This window comes from Rissa tridactyla, chromosome 7 (assembly GCF_028500815.1).
Source record: "Rissa tridactyla isolate bRisTri1 chromosome 7, bRisTri1.patW.cur.20221130, whole genome shotgun sequence".
In the NCBI taxonomy this organism is placed as follows: Eukaryota; Metazoa; Chordata; class Aves; order Charadriiformes; family Laridae; genus Rissa; species Rissa tridactyla.
The window spans coordinates 56,862,719-56,884,225 of NC_071472.1; the positions used below are offsets into that span (position 1 = coordinate 56,862,719).

General features: G+C 58.6%; 1 protein-coding gene across 4 annotated transcripts in view; it reads left to right on the plus strand.

Moving 5' to 3' along the window:
- The first annotated feature begins 1,512 nt into the window (after positions 1-1,512).
- Positions 1,513-21,507, plus strand: part of GTF2IRD1 (GTF2I repeat domain containing 1) — a 67,256-nt gene continuing 47,261 nt past the window's right edge. For all 4 annotated transcript variants that reach the window (XM_054210175.1, XM_054210177.1, XM_054210178.1 and 1 more), the window contains exon 1: positions 1,513-1,543. The gene's annotated coding sequence lies outside the window, so the exon portion shown is untranslated. The remainder of the gene's footprint in view (positions 1,544-21,507) is intronic.

A 21,507-nucleotide genomic window follows, 5' to 3' on the forward strand; every position in this document is an offset into this window, starting at 1 on the left:
GCCAGGCGGTGCCGGGCCGTGCCGAGCTCTGCCACGTCAAGCCGTGCCCTAACGGGCCGTGCCAAGCCAGGCCATGCCGTGCCGAGCAGGGCTGCGCAGTGCCAGGCTGGGACACGCTGAGCCAGGCTGTGCCATGCCAGGCTGTGCTAAGCTGTGCCATGCTGAGCCAAGCCGTGCTGAGCTGAACTATGTGGGGCAAGACTGCGCCAAGTCGTGCTGTGCCATGCCAAGCCCTGCAAGGCCATGCCATGCCAAGCCATGCCATGCTGAGCCAAGCCGAGCCATGTGGGGCAAGGCTGTGCTGAGCTGTGCCATGCCATACCAAGCCACGCTGAGTTGTGCCATGCCAAGCCACACTGTGCAGGGCCAGGCCATGCCATGCCAAGCTATGCCATGCTGAGCCAAGCCATACAGGGCCAGGCCATGCCAAGCCATGCCATGCTGAGCCATGTGGGGCAAGGCTGTGCTGGGCTGAGCTGTGCTGAGCCGTGCCGTGCCGAGCCACGTCATGCTGTGCCAAGCTGTATGGGGCCAGGCTGTACTGAGCTTTCTTGTGCCGTGCTGAGCTGTGCAGGGCCAGGCCGTGCCATGCTAAATTGGGTTGTGCTGAGCCGAGCTGTGCCAAGCCCTGCCATGCCAACGCAGGGCCGGGCCATGCCAAGCCATGCCATGCTGAGCCACATGGGGCACGGCCGTGCAAAACTGTGCTGTGCCATGCTGAGCCATGCAGGACCAGGCCATGCCAAGCCATGCTGTGCCATGCCAAACCGTGCTGCGCCATGCTGATCCATGCAAGGCCTGGCTATGCCAAGCCAGCCGGTGCCATGCCAGTCCATGCAGGATGAGGCCATGCCAAGCCAAACCTAGCTGAGATGCACAGAGCAAAGCTGTGCCACGCCGCGCCAAGCCGTGCCATGCCAAGTCAAACCGAGACAAACCATACAAGGGCCATGCTATACCGAGCCGTGCCATGCCAAACCGTGCCAAGCCCAGCCATGCCAACACCAACAGGTGGCGACAGGTCCCCATTGCGCCCCCATAACCCCCACCAGCACCCAACTGGGCGACCGCAGCGCGGCCGTGCCGAGTCGCGCCGAGCCGTGCGGGGCCGGACCGCCTCGGCACAGCTCGGCACGGCATGAAAGGGCCCAACAGCGCTCGTCCCCCCCCTTTATAAACCCCCCCCGTCCGGTTATCGGGCTGGTTAATCCCGTATGTAAATGGCAGCCAATGGATGGTGCCGTTGAGCGGGGTTGGGATTAGCGGCGGGGCGAATGGCTGGCACTTTTACTGGGATTACAGAACAAAGAGCTGCTCTCCCTTCCCAGCCTGGGTGGGTTTTTTTTAAACCCCCCCCCCCCTTTCCCCTTCCTCTTCTCCTTCCCTCGAGCCCCCACCGGGCAGTACCGGCTCCGCCCGGGGAGGAGGGAGGCGGCGGGAGGCGGCGGGAGGCGGCTCCATCCCGGCCCCCGCCCGCCCGCCCCCGCCGCTCCCGCGCAGCCTCGCCGGGGGAGGCAGGAGCGCCGCGCCCCACACGCCCGCGGTAAGGAAAAAGTTTTGACCCCCCCCATCCCCTCACGGTCCCCCCCACCCCCGTCCCGCTCCTGGGGGTGGCGGCGGTGGGGAGCGCCGGCGGGCGGGATGGGGGGGTCGGGGGGGGATGCTGGGTGCGGGGGGGCTGGGGGGTGCAGGGGGTGTTGGGGCGGGGGGGGATGCGGGGGGGTAACAGGGCTGGGGGGTGATAGGGTTGGGTGGGATGTTGGGCTCATTAGGACTGGGGGAGTGTAGGGGGGGCGTTAGGGCTTGAGAGATGCTGGGAGTGATGGGGTTGGGGGGGGATGCTTGGCTTATTAGGGCTGGGGGGGTGATGGGGCTGGGGGATGCAGGGAGGCATTAGGACTTGGGAGACGCTGGGGGGGTGATGGAGCTTGGGGGGAGCTTGGCTTTTTAGGGCTGGGGGAGCACAGGGGGGCGTCAGGGCTGCAGGAGGATGCTGGAGGATGATAGGGCTGGGGAAGTGCAGGGGGGCAGCAGGGCTGGGGGCCTGCTGGGGGGTGTTAGGGGTGGGGGGCAGTAGGGCTCGGGGGGAATGCTAGGCTTACCAGGACTGGGAGAGTGCAGGGGGGCGATAGTGATACTGGGGGAGGGCAGTGCTGGGGGAGGCGGGGGGGCAATAGAGCTGGGGGATGCTGGGGAGCCATAGGGCTGAGAGCTGTTGGGGGTGCGTTAGGGCTGGGGGATACTGCAGGGCAGTAGGGCTGGCAGGGATGCTGGGGGTTGTTAGGGCTGGGGGGGATATTGGGGGGCCATAGGGCTTGGGGGAGGTGCTGGGGGTATTATGGCTGGGGGTTGTTGAGCTCATTGGGGCCGGCGGGGGGGAAATGCCGGGGATGATGATGGGGCTTGGGGTTGGTGGGGCCCATCCGGGCTGGGGGGGATGTCAGGAGGCAATAAGGCGGGGGGGGGGGGGGGGCATTAGGGTTTGGGGGTGACACTGCTGCAGGGGTGCTTGGGGTGGTAGGGCAGGGGGATGTGGGGAGCAGCAGGGCTGGGGGGGGGTCTGACAGCGCAGGGGGGTGCTGGGGCAGTCAGGCAGGGGATGTCAGGCTGGCCTTCGGTGCCTGCCACCGCAGCAGTGTCCCATGTCCCTACGGCAGCTCCAGGGCCGCCACCTGCCCCGGCCGCGGCTGGTGGTGCCGGGCAGGGAGGGGAGCTGCCAGCCGGGCTCTGCCAGGGCTCGCCTCCCGCTCCGCCGGCGCGGGGAAAGGCGGCAGCGCGGCTGGAAATAGAAATGCTGGGTTGAGCTGACGAAGCGCTCGGGGCTTCGGCTGGGCTGGTAACCCGGCCTCGGCACCACGGCACGCGGGGTGGAGGGACAGACGTCCTCTGCGGCTCCCCGGGGCTGGCTGGGGCGAGCGGAGGTTTCTCCATGCATGGGGACAACCGTGGTGGGGAGAAAGTTGATCCCCGGGGAGCCAGTGCCCTTGTCCTTCCAGTGTGCGGGGCTGGTGGTGGGTTTATCTGGGATAAGCTGTAAATTGGAGCCATCCTATTAATGCATCTTGCTCCGGAGCGAGCCTCGGCCCCGGCGGCGCTGCACAGGTAATCCCGGTGTCCGCGGCGGGCGCCGGGCACGCCTGGGCGAGAGCGCTCGGGGAGGCGGCAGTGCTGCTGAGCATCGCTGCAGAGCCACGGGGCTGGCTACCGCGGCGCTTCGCGGTCGGTCGCTCGGCATCCTGCCTCATCCATCGCCCATCGGCGTGCAAGCTCCGGACAGAGGGACCACCTGGGGCTGTTGTGTGGGGCCTCGCATGACGGGATGCCCAGCTTTGGGGTGTCTGTTCCCCACGCCGCTCCCGCCGGCGGAGCTTCTGGAAGTGCTGCAACTGGGAAATAATCCTGCAGTGGCGAGCACCTTTAATTCCACAGGGTCCTGCATCTCTGGTCCCCACCGGTGCAGCCAGACCTGCTATGTTGGCTGTCAGAGCCCGTGGAATTTCCTACTCCTGTGGAAATGGCCACAGCGCTCACTCTGAAACAGGAAAGCGGTGAGGTGGCCACCGGCATCAGAGCCGCTGCTGGTGGTGGCCGAGGGGCCGGGATGCTAAAGGCCATGGCTGGGTGCTTCTGCCGCATCCCGAAGTCCCCGCCACCGGAGCAGCAAGCCCTGGCGCAGCAGCGAGTGTTGCCGTTGGAGCGATACCAAGCAGCCGATCGGGTGTCAGGGTCGCCTTTAAGCCGTGTCTGCCCGCGGGTCCCCTGCTCCTGTCCCTTCATCCCCTGAGCTGGGGTCCCGGTGACCCCCGGGGGACGGGGTGCCCCGGTTCGGGGCTGTGCCACTGGTTTTCCCATGCACCACTGCTGTCCGAGCTGGCGTTGCCTGTCAAGGCTGTGTTTTTGGGGTGAAACCTGCCCAGGATGCATCACCGCTGGGGTCAGTGGTCCATGCAAACCACACCATGGGGTGCTTGCAGGAACCGGGGGGTGACAGAGGGGACATGTGCCGTTGGCGACCACCGCCTCCCTCTGCCGTCCCTCCCAGGAGGGCTTTCACGTCTCGGTGGAGGAGCTGCTGGTGCTGCTGCGGGTCGCAGCTCGTTTAGTTTTGCTAATGAGAAGCAGGGAGAGGAGAACCTGCTCAGGGACGTATTTAGCAACCTGCCCTACCAGCCTGGGGTAGAGCCGCGGTGCCCTCACTGGCAGCCCAGCGCTGTGCTGGGAGCCCAGCTTGGTGCCAGCAGGCATCCGATGGGACCTTGCCTGGGGCAGGAGGTGACAAGGAGGGTGGCCTTTCAGGCCAGCACGGAGGAGACAGGTCTGGTTGTCCCACATGATGTGCATCATGTATGACTCGAGCGATGCTCTGCTTCAAGGAAGGAGGGAAAAAAACCCCAAAACCCAAAAATCCCAGACCAAAACAAGCGACCTCTCGCTGTTGGAGCTAATGGGGGATTCCCATCTGCTCCCACAGGAAATAGCTCAGATTTTTTTCGGCAATTATCAATGCCCTGTACTTCCTTTGGGAATGTCATTGGCTGCACCCCGGCGGCCAGGCTGGAGGAATGCGGAGGGACTCTGGCCAGGCTCGTCCCCGGCCGGTTGCCCGCTGCAGGGCTGACCGCTGGGGTGGGCGCAGGGCTCGGTGCCGGCTGTCTCCAGCTTGGGCAGCAGTGCCCAGCCCTGTCTGCCGAGGTTATTCCTTGTGCCACCGGTGTCCGTTTGCAGATGCCTGTGGCAGGTGGACGTGGTGGTGGCTCACCGTGGAAGAGGAGGTGTGGATGGGGACTGCTGCTCCTGGGATGGCTGGACTTGGGTGTAGGTGGTGGGTGATGTTTTGGGGAAGGGGATGGGTGGGCGAGGGGCTGTGTTGATACCTGCTCGCTGCTCCTGGCCCTCTGGCTGCGTCTGCATGTGTTGCACCTCGTCGGCAAGGCCAAACCTCCTCTGGGGGTTCAGGGGAGCAGGGGCAGATGCTGAAGGCATGTGGTCTGGATTTGCCACCACTAGAAGCCTTCTCCTCGAGGACAGGGAGGAGCAGAGGAAAGGACCTACTGTGAGCTCTTTCCAAGGATGGACACGTCCATCCAGGAGCTAAAAAAGTATTTATTGATTCATTTCTTGGGAAGAACCCAGCTGGAAGCTGTAGGGAAGGGCCTCCTGGTGTCCATCTGGGTGCTGGCCCAAGCATGGGGCTGGGGGCACCGAGCAGCCCCAGACGGAGGTTTGCTGGGGGGGCAGCGGGTCTTTGCAGAATGGAGGAAGGTTTCCTGGGACCGTGCTCTGCCCTGTTGCCACCTGTCCCTTCACAGGACATGTTTTATTTAAATCTCTTGAAGCATTGTCTTTAAAAAGAGGTCAGGAGCCCTTGGTCTGGCCCGAAGCTGTGGGAGGCTCAGGGCTGCGCAGTGGCCGGGACCCGGGTGGGCTTTATGGATGGGGCATTTGGGGGTGTTTTGCTCACCGGTTTCATGCTTCATTTCTTAGTGCAGCCCTGTTGGTTGAATTTGCTTCGAGCCCAAGAAAAAAAAGTCAAGTGAGTCAGGGTGGGAGCTCGTCCCTGCTGCGTGGTGTCCCTGTGGTGGTGGGCGATGGGCTGGGCTGGGGGGCTGCTGCTGGAGGAGTCCTCCAAAGCAGCCGGGACATCGCTGTTGTGGGAACACCCCTGTGTCTCGTCCTGGTTTGGGAGCCGCTGCCAGATACCATCTTAAAACACTTCGGTGATGATTTTGGAGGGACTTGCCTTTGGCGGCAGCAAGGCTTTTCCATAGGTAGGATGCCGTGAAGAAAAGCACTCGGTACACGAATCCCTTCCTCGAGAGCAGGCTCTACTGAGGTGGGATTTACATTTCTGCACGCAAACAGCTTCTGTTTGAGTTTTCTGGCTTCACGTTGCCTTGTCGCTGGTCTGGCTGGTTTAAGAAGAGAATTAGCCTCAGCGGGATGAGCAGGGGACCAGTGAGGAGCATCGTTCTGCTGCTGCACACCCGCACGGATGTCACCGTCCTTTACCAGGGCTTCCCCCCTCAGAGCTGATCTCCATCTCTTATGTGAGGGATGAGGTGTCTGTCTTCATTTGCTTTAAATCTGCGACATCCAAAGGAGCAAACACCAGCGGGGAGGTCGGTCCAGGAGGGGTCCTGGAAATGTGTCATCCAGCGCCCGCCCGTGCGCCTGGGACATCTGCCCCAGACAATTGAAGGGGACAAACCCAGATGTCCCCTGCCTGCGAGTGACATTCCCTACGGGTGTCCTGCCCCCCTGAGCCACGCAAGCCGTGGGTGCAAGCGGATGGGTGCAAATGCTTGTGGTGGGAACAACGGACCTGCTGCTGATCCGCTCCCGGAGCCCCACGGCAGTCAAACCTGGGAGCTCGGAGGGTGCTTTGAGGCGTAGGTCCCTCTGGGGATGGCTGGGAGGAAAACTGGTGGGCAGGATGTTTTGTAACCTTTTTTATTTTTTGGAGCATTTCTTGCACTTTTTGGTGATGTGTGCGGGTGCTGGTTGCTGCCAGGGTTTGTGTGTCCTGCTTATCTGGGGTGATCCTGGAGGAAAAACCTCCCCCTGTGATGGGTGGACAGAGGGATTTGCACGCTTTGGGGAGAAACACGTGGTGCCCAGGCCCTGATAACCTGTAGCTTTGTGGGGTAGTTCGAAGTGGGGCTGAAAAATCCCTTTATGTGAGAAGAGGCGTCTGGTAGAGAGGTCAGAGCTAAGCCCCGTCCCTGGCTGAGGCAGGGGCTGGACGCGTGGGATCCCAGCCATGGGTTGTGCCAGTGGGGAAGCCATCAGGGAGCCCTTGGCTTCCTTCTCCCTTGCTAAAAAAAAGGCAAGAAAACCCTCAAAGCTTCCCCTCTGGTAACTGCTGGTTAGAGGAACATCGAGGTGGTTAGTCTGGCTTAGGGAAAACTCGTGGTGAGTGGAGAAGGAGTCCCTGGGAGCAAGATCTGTTGTATTTACATGCAAGATTTCAAATCAGGCCCTAGCACTTGGGGAAAAAAAAAGTTTTAAGCATCCAATTCGGTAGATAACAGTGGGGAAATGAAACCATTGCAGTGGGTGAAGACGACCTCCTTGGTTTTATCCAGTAGCTGCTCAAGAAGATGCTTCACCCATTTTTCATGGGGACGAGTGGGTCTGTGCTCCCGTGTTTCGGCAGAGCTCTTGTCTTGCCTTTGCCTCCGGCTGCGTTTGCGTGGACGTGTCTCCTGCCTGGGAAACCACCCGCTCCTTAGTGCCTGCGTGAGGTGACCTTGCCTTGGGACACTGGCCACCGCGTTGCTCATCAGCTGCTGGAGCTCCAACCTGGTGGCACCGCAGGGTTGGCCCTGGGCGGTAGGGACGGCTCCAGCCATTGTGCCGGGGGTGGAGGTGACTCCCTGGAGGTGGGCAGAACCCCCCACGCCGGCACGCGCAGATGAAAGAGGCGAACCCAGCCCCACTTCTAATTAGCGACAAGCCTCGCACCTGAAATTAAGCCTGGCCACTTTATAAGGGCTCGGCGCTGGGGAGCACGCGGGGCATGTCGCATCGATGACGGCACCCGGGAGCAGTGCCGGTAAGGCGGGCGCTGCCCTTCCCTTCCCACTCGCTCCCAGCCATCGGGGAGAGCCTCCAGGATGCCAAAAGGCTGAGGGTGAAGCTTGAGATGAGCTTTTGGGCTGCCGCTCTGTACCCCGCTGCAGGGCAGGGACCCCATTGAGTGGGAGGGTTTTCCCTGGATGGGTGCTCAGACCTTCCCAAAAGGAACCCCAAAAGATGGTTTGCGTTTGGAGCTGGACCAGCGCTGAGCCCCCGGGATGGGGTATTTTGGCGTATCTCCCCCAGCCCTGGTAGGACGGGGCTGTCCCCACTGCGGTCGGGCTTTGGGACCCGTTTGAGTCTCCATCTCCCATCCAAGTCGCGCTCCTCCCCATCGGGTTGGTTTTCTGCTTGTTTCATTGCAGGGATGGAAAAACCTGTAGGAGAGGCAGGATTATGTCTCCCTAATTGGTAAGGTCCCGATTATCATTTCTACCCAGAGCTCTGGTAATGATTAAATGTGTGAGAATTGGCTTTATTATTTGTATTGTGTTAGTATTTAGCAAGATAGGACCCCGTCTGCGGTGCAAACGGTGAATGATAGCCCTTGCACATGGGGATATAGTCTCTGGCACACGCGGCGCGTGTCCTGGGCCGGGTGGATCAGGATTTTGAGCACCCGTGGCATCGCCCGAATTGTTATCACGCTCCGCTCGCCGGCACGTAGAAGGATTTAGAGCATTGAATTGTACGTCTTTTTTGATGCATGAGTCACATGTGTTTTAGTGTGTGGGGAAAAAAAAAAAAATCAGTGTATTAACATGACCTCTGAAATTGTGATTTATACATAGATTTAAAATATATGTATATTTATATACACATTTTTGGCACCTGGGTTGTCAAAGCCCAGGAGTTGGCCGCCGCCTTTAGACACTCTCGCTTTATTGTTGGAGGGCTACAATAAAGCAATCTCGTTAGGTAAATATAATGATGTTACGATCCACCATCTGCTAAAGCGCTGCTGCGTGGTGGGAGCTGCCTGCTGCGCCGCTTCTCCCCGGCTCCTTCTTGCCGTGTCCCCCGCGGGTGCTGCGTGTCCTGGGAGGAACGCGAGTGGTTGGTACGGATGGGGAAAGGGCTTTTTCTTATGGTTGCCTCCCTTTTAACCAGCTGGGGGACGAGCTGCTGAACCCTTGCAGCTGGTGAGGACCGATTCCCACCGGAGTGTGGTGGGGAGGTTGGGATGGTGGTAGGGTCATTGGAAGGTCCCCCCCAAATCTGGGTCACCACGTTGCCAAGCCGTGGAGACCCTGATGCGTGGGGATGCTCTGGTCAACAGGGGCACCCCAAGATGCCACCAGGTCCATGGGTCCCACAGCATCATCCTTGCTCCCATACAAGCGGTGGGACAACCCTGTCCCGGTGGCAGCAGGGACCCCCCCGCGCACCCCCCCAGGCGCTGGAAGCCCTTTTGCAATCGCCAGCAGGAAGGATCACGCTCGGTCGGCGAAATATGTGAGGAACTCTGCTTGTTTAAAGTGCCTTTGGGGTTTTGGGCCTTAAATAAACATCCTGGTTGGGGTTTGGGTTGGAGGTTTTCATCCCGGGAAAGGCAGGCGGGGGGGAAGGGAGCCGTGCCGGTGCCCCAAGTCCGCGTGCGCCTTCTGACAAGGTTATAAATTAGCTTCATTAGAGGAGGATCACTGAAAATAAATTGCTCTGCACCCTTTAGGGGCATCACCAGGCTGTAATTTCATCTCGTCTTTCTGGGGAAAAAATGCCTAGAACCCCCTGAAGTGAAATTACAGCATTTTACCCTGAGCTAGAGCTCGGTAGTTTTTACCCCCCCAAAAAAAATGCAAACACCCCCCCCCCGGTGCCCCCTGAGGAAGCTGGGCCGGGGGCTTGTGTGGAAAGCAGGGGGTTAGATGGGGTTGGCTGCGGGTTTGTGGCACGTGTGGCCCCTTGTCCCTCCGGTGGGGGCGCCTGGCCGGGGAGAGGAGGGTGCCGGGTGCTGGAAGCCCCCCAGTGTGGTTCAAAGTGAGCAGCCCCTGTGCCATTAATACAGATCTGTGGCAGGAGCAGGGAGCGGGCGACCTTTAACAGGACATTAAACATTTATTAAACCCGTTAGAATTAGTGTCAGGTTGTATTTATTTTTTTTATTTAAAAAGGGGGAGGGGGGAAGATACAGGAGAGGCGAGCGTGACCTGAGAGCCTGGTGAGGTGACCGATCCCGTGCGGTGTGTTCCCAGGCCCCCCCATGCGAGCTCCCGGAGCAAAGACCTGGCTCCGGGATGGATCCAGCATCTTCCCGTGCCCTTCCCACGGCTCCTTGCTGGATCCTGCTGCGGGAAAGAGTCGGCCCCCAGCACCTGCCATGAAAAATCTCCCCTCCATCCTGGGCCCCTCAAATACTTATCGTTCAGGTGGGTTATTTCCCTCCCCACCCACCTGCCCAAAGATTTAATCCTTTCTGGGGGGTGGGAGAGGACGAGATCAGCCTCGCATCTCTCCCACATCATCTTCCTGCAGCCGGCCGCCAGCTTTCCCCGAGCCACCCCTCCAAGGATTACGCGCTCTCTTGAAAAACCTCTTTGTTTCCCCATGTTTGCCGTTGTAATTTATGTACGATGCCACTGCTTGTTGAAAAACAAGGTCTTTATCTCCGTGGGAATTACACCTGCCGAAATCCAGCCCTATCGCTGCCTGTGCGCGAGGCTCTCCATGATAAAAGCCGGCTCCAGCGCTGCCGCAGCGATGAAAAAGTTTCCTCTACTTTAGCCGCCGGCGAGGGCGATGCTTGCCTCCCCCCCACACCTTGTAGCGCACAAATCCCCTCCTCTTTAAACGCTCCCTGAAAGCAGGTTGTGGCTTCATCGCCCATAAATTGTCCTTCTCCTGATTTTATTTCCTGCTCCCCTAGCAGCATAGGTACCGTTTCTGCAGCGTTCAGAAGAATTGGGATATTTTTCTGGCTCCTGGTTGATTTATTTTATTTTTGTTGTGTATGTAAGATGCAGAACTCCATGCTCGCTGACCTTCCGGCGTGCTGTGGACCTGATGGGGTGATGCCGGTGGATGGAGCGGAGAGCACCCGTCCCGTGGGACCAAGGGTGCCTGTGGGTGGCTGGCAACCGTGCTCCTGGAAAAGGCTATTTTTAACAGCTGGGATCGTGGTGGGTTGCCATCGATGTGCCGGAGCACGTAGGCATTCTTTATTATTTTAAACCCAATAATTAAAAATAACGCGGAGGCTGTCTCCGCTGTGGGTAGCGGCTGCTGAGGATGCTCCGGGATGCTGGCTTTCCCATGGCATGGGGGTCTCATCCGCATCCAGACCAGCAGGTGGGCTTTGCCGTGGCACGTCTCCGGCTCCCCCCATTGCTGTCCCCATTGGGGCAGGGAAGCCGATGCCCGTCGGCAGCCGGAGCTGGCCCTTCGGAGGTGCGGGACCAGAAGAGCAGGAAGGGAGGTGGCTCCTGTCGGGGCCGCGGGCGAGGAGGGTGGTGGGAGGGTGGCTGTCCTCCCAGCACTGCCTGTCCCCGTGTGCCCCCTCCCCACAGCTCCGCACCCCCCAAAAGCAAAATGGCAGCAGAGGGGCTGCACGCCGGCATCGCGTGGGTGCGGTGCCAGGGTCTCCCTGCTCTTCCTCCTCTTCCTCCTCCCCATAACTCTTCGCTTGTGGTCAGGTCAGGCACGGGGGGTGCCGGGCTGGGTCTGCACTCTCCCGCGTGCTCCCCGCCTAGAAACCGGCGGTGATGCCTATGGAAAACCTCACAGCAAAGGCCGTCCCTCTTAAACCCACGTGCTGTGGGTGCACCCGGGGTTTTTCTGTCCTTCCCCCCACCCCCCGCCACTAACCCGCTTTTCACCAGCAATGCTACGAAAGGCGTTTAAGCCCAGAACCTTCCTTCTCGCTATTGATTTTGTTTTCTGCTCGAGTCTCTCTTTATTGCCCTTGGTATTTTGAGCAGCTGGAAGGATGCTGGAGGGAGCTGGGCTGCCTCTTCAGGGGGCTTCGTGTCCCCGTCAGCGAGGCGCTGGGCCGGGGGGCTGGTGGAGGCGTTGGTGGGGATGGAGCGGTACCTCTCCTTGGAGGTGTTGTTATCCCGGGGGTCCCAGTTCTGGGCTGTTCCTTGAAGATGCCGGAGAGATGCGGGCTCACACTCGGTGCCCAGGGAAAGCCTCTAGTAGGGTGGCTGGGGCAGTTTCTCCTCCTGGTCCCGGATCACCATCCTTGGGGAGAGGTTAAGGCAATTCCTCCCATCTTTGTGGGGGGGAAACCATCATTTTGCTTTTAATCAGGTTTTGGGGCTCCGCCCGGGTCAGCGATTTTGCAGCGGATGAGGCACGGTGGCCCAGCAGCCGAAATAAACCCGCCTATTTAAGTATTTACTTGCCCATTATAAAGTAGCTCCGTGTTTACCCGCTCCACGGCTGTGTGCGGCACGAACAGCCGTGCCCAGAGCTCACCGGCCTCCCTGGCTCACCACCCGTGCTGCCCAGCCATGTGCGCCCGTTTTCTAATTGTTTGCCACCCAATTAAGGAGAATTGATTAAGAAATCAATTCACAGGCTTGGGCTCCGTGGGTCCCAATCTGAATGCTTTGATCGCGGCGGAGCGGCAACGGATGCGGGCGAGCTCGCTGCTTCCCATCCTTCTGGCTGAAGCAAGAGGTAATTAAGGGGCTCTTGGTGTTGGGGTGATTTGGTATTGAAAATTCTTAATTTTTTGTGGGTTTCTACAAATTTTGTGGCGTATGAGGCTGTGGGGTCTCGGCGGGGTTTGGCGTGCGAGTCCCTGCTTGGTGGCATCCTGAGTTGTGGTGCTGGAGAGCCTGAGATGGTCCTCAGCAGTGCAGCCCCTTGTTTCCCATCTCATGGATGAAGACATCAGAGGGTTCCCATTTTTCAACCTGACAAGTGCATGCGTGAAAAATAAGCTGTGAGCCTGAAAAATAAGATGCGTGCCCTCTGCCTTCCCCATGACAAGGTGCGCTCCTTTTGCACAGCCCCCAAAAATCTCTTTTTTTTTTTTTTTTCTTTCTTTTTTTTTTGAGGGGGTGGTCCAGAGAGGAACCACCTCTCCTGGAAGCACCACCATCCCGGAGGTACATCAGCATCGAGCCACCTCCCGCACCCAAACTGTGATGCACATGTATTTATTTTCTGCTGTTTATGGGGTGGCTGAGCCGCGGTCTTGCTTTTCCCAGTGGCGAGGAACCGGGGTGCCTTCCAGCCGCCTCGGCACCCCTCGAACCCGCCCCGGGCACCCCAAGAGGCGTTGGGTGCTCATTTCCCCACCCTCACACCTAAAGCAGGCTCCAAATTTGGGACGCCGCTTCGTTTGGCACTTTGTCGGGCGCCGGAGCTGCCGATTAAGGGAAACGTGCCATGAGGCAGGTTTGCTTTGCAGGATTAAAAGCAAATAAATATTTATGCGCTATGCAAAGCAGGCCCGATAAGATATGCGTATCATCAGGAATTTGAAGCGGTTTCGGTTTGGGCCTGAGATGAAGGGGTGCGCATGTTGGTGCGTTATGTGGGTTTAAAGGGATGGGTTTTTCTCCTGCTGCACAAAAATAAAAATAGAGAGGGGAAAAACAAGGGTTTTTTTGCTTCTTGGGCTGCCGTGGTCTTGGGTTTCGCCATCTCCCCGACATCCTGGTGTCTCTGTCTGCAGGGATGGAGAAGAGCCAGGGAGAGAGGGCAGTGCAGGCAGCATTTCGTATGCAAATATAATGCTGGCCCCGTTCCTAATATTCGCTGTGTTTACACGTAAATGCAAACAACTGTTGACTTAGTTTCAACAGATAATGTGTTTCATAACACAATGGAAATGAGAATTAAGCTGGAATTTAGCAGGGGGGAACATGTGTTTCTGCGAGACCTCGGGCTCTGCCGGCCCCGTGCCCGTGTGCCGTGTCGTGGTCATGGCGGTGCCAGCGCCGGGGGGGGCTTGGGGCTGGGGCTCGGCGTCCTTGGGGGACACCTCTAACGAGCGATTGCCCTTTGCTAAACCACACTGAAACGGGGCGAGCAAGACGAGAGGGCAGGGGTGGTCGGCTGCAGGATGGGAGAGTTGAACCGACACGCTGGGGAGGGACCCGGCGTCCCCCCGAGGTTACGGGGACTGGTCCAGGGCCAGTTTTCCCCTGGGAAAGAAGGGGCTCGTGTGCTTTGGGGGGGTCAAGGCATCAGGGGAAGGGAACTGCTGACCCAGGCTACTGCGTTGGAGCCCGAGCACCGTCGCGTCCCGGGAGGGAGGAGGTGGCAGCGTCCGGGTCACCTTGTCCCGGAGTGACTCCGAGCAGAAGCATGCGGGAGAGGCCCCAGCTGTATTTCAGGGCCGGATCCTGCCCAGCCCGGGGCAACCCTCGCAGGGCTCCCCATGGCCAGACCTGGCACCGGCCTTTGAGTCACACTCAAATCGTTGGCTATCAGAGCCGCTCCTGCCGCCTCCACGCCTGCCGCTCACCCCACCCCAACGCACCCCAACCCCACCGGGGGCCAGGCGGGACCCTGGCACCACCGCGCACCCCCCCAGGATGCTGCATTGCCCTTCCCGGGTGAAGGCACCCAATGGACATGGGCAGCTCCCCGAGGAACAGAGGCGTCGCTGGGGAATCAGCCATTTGAACAGTGTGTAATCACCGTCTCGGGGTGTGGGTTTGTCCCTGTCTGTCTGCCTGCCGGTCCCTCGCCTGCTGGCTGGTGGCCACCCAGCGCGGCAGGGCTGCGGCACTACTCGTGCTGCTTAGGCTTAAAAAAAACCCCAGCCCCCTGTGAATATGGCGGGGGGAAAACTCGTGATGTGTGCCCAAGCTATATTAGACACCAGTGAATCTCCCCTGCAAGGGCTGTGGGGATGGTCACGCCGGTGGGGACACCTCGGCTGGAGGTGCACGTCTCTACCAGCCACCGGGGAGCCCGACCGTGGGCTGGGGAGCCCCAGGACCCCCAGCTGTGGAGCTGCGGGATGCAGGAGCAGCATGGCAGGACGTGGTGTTGTGGCGCTGGTCGTGATGCCGGGGCCCGGGGAAGCCAGAGCCGGACCCGGCAGCTCCTGGCGTGTCAGCTCGGCGCTGAGGGAGGGTGATGTCTGCCCGGGGTGGGTGGGGGCCACGCAGCACCCGCGGCTGTTTGTGTCTGGCAGCTGGCAGTGATGCCGAGCCCTGATAGCGCCGCAGTAATGGCAGGGTTTGGATGAGAAACAGCAGGTTTGGGGCTGGTGCTGCGGCCAGAGGCTGCCTGGGGAGGGAATGGGGATCCCGGCCGGCCGGGGCGGGCAGCTGCCGGCAGCGTCCCTCCTCCCCGGCGGCACTGCCTAGCTCCCTTGGAGGGTCACACCGGGGCGGGCACAGGGAGGCTTCACCGGAGAGTCCTCCATCGCTGGTGTGAGTCACCAGCCCCCCGGGATGCCCCACTCTGGGCAGGCATCAAGGCGGCGCAGCCGGCACCGGCACTCGGCACACGTGCTCCCCGCTGCCGGGACGGAGCAGAGGGCAAGCGCTGGGGCCACGTAGGACATGCCATCACCTTTCCGAATCATCCCCTAAAATAAAACAAGGGAGAAGGGAGCAGGCAGGAGCAGGGAGCTCAGGGCACGGGATGCTGCCGTCTCCCAGCCTCCTTTCATCCCCTTAGAAAGCCATTTTATTCTTTTATTGAGCTTATTTATGTGGCATAGAGTCAGGCCTGGGATTAGCAAATAGCCTGTCCTGTAACACAGGGAGTACTCAATACTGACACACTGGCAACCAGAGAGAAATATTAGAGATAAAATTAAAACATAACGAGATTAGGTAGCGGCTCTCTATCAGAGACCTCCTTACGCAGAGGTAATTACCTGGGCAGAGCAGAAAGTGGGTGATGAGCAGTGGTGGCTGGGGTCAGCGTGGGGGGGACGGGGCCACCCCAGCCCTGCTCGGGAGATGGGGGTTACTGCCATCAACAGCGGCTTTGCAAAGGGAAAAAGCATCGGGGTTGAGTGTTGAGGAGGAGGACGAGGTGCCCACCAGCATCTGCTCCCACGGGGAGGACCGGGGTGGAGCATCCTCCGCTGAGCCCTTGCAAACTCGTTGCCCCCAGCCCAGGCGCTGTGTCTTCGTATATTTGCGGTTTGGGGATTTTTTGGCTAGATAATTTAGAATAATAAAAATAATAATTATTATCATTATCTGGAGCAGTGCCCAGTTAGACGGACGCAAGGTGGTCACACAAACCAGGGTGAGAGCTGGGATGGGGCATCGGGCACCGTTTGGAGAAAGCAAATCTCGTACCAGGATGTGGGGCTGGCACCATAGCACCTGCGGGCATCATACACGTGGGATTTTTCTTTAATTTAGAGAGAAAAAAAAAAAAGGGAAGGGAAAAAAAAGGGCAAAAAAGCATGTGTCTATGCAATATAAAATTCAAGTTAGGCTCTTGATGACTGCACGGAAAACAACAGGCTTTTTATGTTGGCTCTTGGGGTAGGAGGAGAGCAGGCTAGAATAAAGATTTACAGTGTTTGGGAGATTAAAGGCCCTTGGTACATTGTTCAAATACCACGAGATTAGTTTCCAAGGAGACGGATACCAGTTGCCATAGGCACCGGGGGGCCAGGAATTAGGATTGCGATTTTTTATCCTGATCACGCAACCAGTAGCTGAACGCTGCTAAAACTCGGGCTTTAAATAACCCCAGCATTAGTTTACGCGCCGCCGAACCAGGGACTGGAAACCGTATCTCCCTTCCTTCCCCCCGCCCCGGCGCCCGCTGGGGTGTGCGGAGTTGGACCCGGGTATCGACGGAGGGGTGCGAGGGGACGCGGGGCTGGGCACCGAGGTCGGTGCAACCCCAGGACCTTCCCTGCAGCCTGTCCTGGGGCTTCTGAGCTCGTTTCAGCTCGTTTTTTTTCCTCTAGGCAAGGGATTGCCGGCATCTCCTTGCGATGGAGGAGCTGCGCGGTTCCCTGTCACAGTCGCTGGGGCAGGGGATGTACCGAGGGGCAGAATTAGTCACTTGCTAATTTTGGCTTCTCCTGGTCGCCCGCTTCTGGGAAATGCAACCCGAGCCCTGGCGCGTGGGACGCCGGATCCGTGTCCCCGCTGCCCGCCTCTCTCCTTCTAGGAACTGCAGAGCACCGGGTGGTGTGCGGGCTGTGCGGGAAGGGGTGCTGGGCCTCCCCCCGGGGAGGGCGGCTCGACCCTGGGAGCCATGCAGGCACCCAGGTCCCCATGGCTGGGTGCCATTGGTCACCCATCAGGCACCATGACGCTTGTCTCCAGCTTGACCGCCCCCAACCACCCACGCGGGGCCACCGGTGCAGGATCTGGCTCAGCCGCGGCCGCTTTCCATGCCTAGTGCTCACAGCATCCCTTCCCTGCAATGGTGGGAACGCTCCGAATAACACTTACTTTTCCCCCCCTTCTCCCTTTCTTTTCTTCTCTCTTTTATTTAATAAATGAAGAGGCAGTTGCTCGAAGCGAGAGCTTCTGCGCCTGCCTGCCGTGAGATTGCGGCGTGAAACTTGTCTAGAGCTGAAAGCTGCGCTGCTCGGGCTCCGCAGGCAGAGCCATCCCCCCCAGCAGCCGCCGTGACATGAAAGTGTTTATCCTGGGGGAGATGAGACGCAGCTTCTGAAGGGCACTTGATCCTCATCCGTCTCTTTGCACTAGACAGAAGCCTACTATAATTTTACTGTATTGTATTTGTGTGCGCGCCTAGGCCAGGCTTAAGAAAATCAAGGCGGCAGCAGAATGCAACGCCCTGGTTGGGGGGGGGAAGCTAAATTCCTGCTGCGGGTACGTCCCCCCGTGGGAGCCCCCGGTTTGCTCTTTGCTTCTTTTATAAGTGGGACTAAACCGCGGCAGGCGCCGGATTATCCAGGAAAGCAGAGCTGAGGTGGCGATGCCAGTGGATGTTGTGGTGCCGGTGTGTACGTGAGGAGCTTTTCCAGCAGGTGCCGGGGGTTTGTTGGTAAAATAAAACCGGGGAGGAGGTGTCTGGTGGTGGGGGCTTCTTCTGCCCGGGACTAACCAGCTGGAAGGACCAGGGGGGAAAAATTTTGGGGGGAGCTGGCAGACCCAGTGGGGTGAGGGCTGCCGGCACGGTGAGGACGTGGGCACAAGCGGTTGGGTGCCCCAGACTGTGCCGGGGGCTGTTTGCCCCCCAGCTCTGCTGCTTTCAGACTTTTGCAAAAAGATACTGGCTTGAAAAGTAGCAAAAAAAAAGGGAATTTGTGGATATGGGGAGAAACGTGGCAGCGGTTGTGGGGCAGCAGTTGGACCAGGTTGTGGGGCTGGGGGTGCACCGGCACCTGCCTTTGGGGGATGGAGATGCGGGCGCTGGTTGGCAGCGGGTGCATCATCAGGGTGGCACCTGGCATCCCCAAAACCCAGAGCCCCCCCGCCTGCCCCGGGAGGGCTGTGCCGCAGGGGCACCTGCACATGGGGCAGAGATTAGGAGTTTGTGGGCTTTTGGGGGGCGTTTAGATGTTTGAGGGTATTTCTGGGCATTTTGTGAGTGCCCAGGACCGCAGTTACCCACTGTAGCACCAGCAGCGGTGCTGACCCCACAGCTCGCCACCCGCCCACTTCGTTAGTGAAGCAATAAACCACCCCGGCACGAGTTGCGTGGCTTCGCCCTGCGCCAGCTCGGGATGGAGAGGATGCAGCCGCGGGGGCTGGGGGCTGGTGCCAAATTCGGGTTAAGGGATTAGGGTTTAGCCAGGTGGCACGGGCAGGTTAAAGCCATCATGCCACGAGTGAGTCGCCCGGACGGAGCAGAAATCTCCACCGCTGCGGCAAAAACCGGTTATTTGGTAAGCGCGGGGCTGTGCCACGGTGCTCCCGCACCCGACACGGCTTCGGTCGCATCCGCCGGCTCCGCTGATACCGGTGTTTGCTTAAGTGATTAGAAAAAAACCACAAGTTGCAATTCAAGCCTTGTCCCTACCCCTGGCTTTTGCCCCGCTGCGGTTGATGTGGTTTCCAGGGATTTTTGCTGAAGCGGCTCCAGCTCGCCGGGCACCTCGCCCCTAACAGGTGCCTGCCCAAAAAGGGACCTCAAAAGTCCCTGAGATGGAGGGGGACAGAGAAATACCTCCCAAGTCGGTGAGATAACCCTTAGCACGGGTCCTGCCTGCCCCAAAGCGATACCCCTGGTGGGGATGTGGGCGATGGTCCCCTCACTTGGAGGGGGGATGCTGTCCCGGTGCTAGCAAAGGACATTATTTGTCCCTCTGGCTCCTATCAGGACAGGCCCTGATGGATTTTAAAGCGTGTTTCATGATAGCCAGGGCTAATTGCTTAAATGTCCTCCAGGACCAGTGTAATTTTTAAAAATCCTCTTTAAATATGCTCTCCCAGAGTAAAAAGGCAATTACAAATAAAATCACTGTTGCCTCATCGTTATGTGTAGGTCATTGTTGCATCCATGTGCGGTGTCGCAGATGGCTGAATGTGGCACCCGACGTCCCACGGCTCATTGAGTGTTTTGGGTGGCCATGAAGCCCAAATGCCACCTTCAAAGGTCCTTTTGGTGCCTGGTAGCCTAATGCCCCCCACCCAGCAGTGCCTTCCCCTGCTCTAGTGCACCCCAGGCTGCCCCTGCTCTCCTGGGAGGGAACGTGGCCTCTAAGTCCATGTCAAGACCTACCTCTAATGTATATATTTGAATATCTGTATTCAATAGATATTGATTTATTGATTTATTATTGAGTCAATATTTTTTTTTTTTAAACATTTTGCTGGAATTGGGGCTGGCTTCTTTGGGCTTTCCACGGTCTCACCGGCACCGCTGAAGCAACAGGCAGAATTTTCCTGGAAAAATGAATAAGCGGATGATTTCCAGCCACTCTTGTGTGGAGCTGCAGGCAGGACTGGCGTGATAGTCTTTTTTTTTTTTTTTCCCCTCCCTCTTTTTTTTCCCTCCTCAACTTGCTGAACGGTCAAAGCTCTCATTAATTTCGGTTCTTGTTTGGCTCCCTGGACTGGGAGCCAGCCCACGCGGCTGGAGGCTTTATAAACATCCCAGGCGGGCGCGCGGGGGGATTTCCGTGGTGATGCTGCGATGTCTGTTGGGCAAGGGGGGGGCACTGGTGACTCTCTGTGCCGCTCCCCTGCTTTTCCCTTCTCCCTTGCTGTCATCAGACCCCGACTGACTCACTCCATGCCGATGGCGTTTCCTTGGTGCTACGGCTGAGCCGGTGTCCTCCAGCTTATCCTCCTCTTGTCACTCATGGGTGCACTTGGTGGCTTAAGGGCTGAGCTGGAAGATGTTGCACCCACCCAGCGCTGGTGGGTTTGGGTCGGGGCACTGGCTGTCGGATGCTTTGCCCTGCGATGGTTTTGAGTGGTCTGGCGTTCTTGTTACGGGAGGTGCTTCGTGCGGTGAAAATCCCCAGGGTTACATTTGTAAGATACAGTAGAGCTGCAGGAAAAAAAAAAAGAAATCCATTACTGAATTCAGTTTAAAACCAGTATTGGTAGAAAGCAATATAAGAAGGAGCTGATGTGAGATGTCCTCGGTCCCTCCTGGGCGTTTGGCTGTTCCCATCTCACAGCATCTCCTGCTCTGCACTGGGTTTGGCCTTGCGTAATTCCCAAAAAAGGGGTTATTGCCTCTTTCCTGATGGCCCAAAGGAGCAGAGGGCCCAGGGGGAGCCGGCAAGAAGTTCAGCCCGGTTTTGTGAGTCCTGGGAAAGCGCGTGGTTCCCTTTGGAAAACTGGATTTTGGGGTTTATGCTAAAGAAGGCTTATTGTACACAGCAAGGTGACAGCAGCGGGGAGGATGGCAGTGGAGATCCTCCTCCAGGCTCCGCCATGGCAGTATGGAAGTACCAGCTCGGCTTAATAAATAAGATGCTGTTGCTTCTGGTTGTGGCATGGGGCTGGAAATTGCTGTGAGTCTTGAAAAGATGAGCAAGAAGAAGGGGGACAAAAGTCAGTCCCAGGAGCTTGCAGCACCCATCTTTGCCATGAACCGAGCCCCAGCCCGGCAGGCGATGCTGGCGCAGCGCTGTGCGAACTGCCGGCTCCCATGAACTCCCCTCCGTTTCTCCTAATTGAACCCGTTCATAATTTAAGGGATATAATAACACAGTTTTTCTGCTTGGAAATTTCCTTTGGGGGGTTGTTGTTGGCTTGTTGGGTTTTTTAGGTTTTTTTTAACTGTTTTGTTTGCTCCGAACACTTTGGAAATGGTGACGCAGCACGCAAGAGTGGAGGATGTTTATTTTGGGGGGAGATGCTGCCCTGCAGCACGGCCTGGGGGGATGGAGATGGGATGCTTCTGCTGCGGGTGCAGAGTTTGGGGGCACCGCTGCCGTTTCTGCAGGGGTTCGGGAGCCTCCCCGTGCGCCGGATTTTTCCTTTGCTGCAGCCCAGGTGATTCACGAGCGAAACTCCCCTGGGGCTAAATTTATAATCTTTCCCAGGATTAGAAAGGGAGGCGAGGAAGGAGGTGTCGTAAGAGCGGAGCAGGCGATGGCCCGTGCGGGCTGCCTGCCCACATCCCGCTCTGGCTGTGGCACCGCACCCCCGTCCCTGTGCTGCGCGTCCCATCCCTGCAAGACTCATTCGGGAGGGAGAAATAATTAAATAATAATAAAATTAAATAATAAAGTAATTTATTTATTTTTTTCATATTAAAAAAAATAATAAAGCCATCTGCAAACATTTGCTGTGACAGCGGCACGACAGTCCCTGAGTCACCCTGTGCCCTGGCAACGGGACTCGGGGCACGGAGGTGGGATGGGGCTGGGGCTGGACCTGAGCCCCTCTCCCCGCTGTGCTCCAGGAGGGGGAAATGGACCCCTCGGTGCGTGCCCTGGGGTGGGATTTGGTGTGTGGAGCCCTGGGAAGGGGGGGTAGGGTGCTCTGCACCCATCCTGCCCACCTCGCTCCCTGCCGCCGGCCCTAACTGCTATAAGAATGGTTTACCCCAGTTTTCCTAAAGATTACTTTCCCTTTGATTAGACAAACAACTTCAAGCCGTATG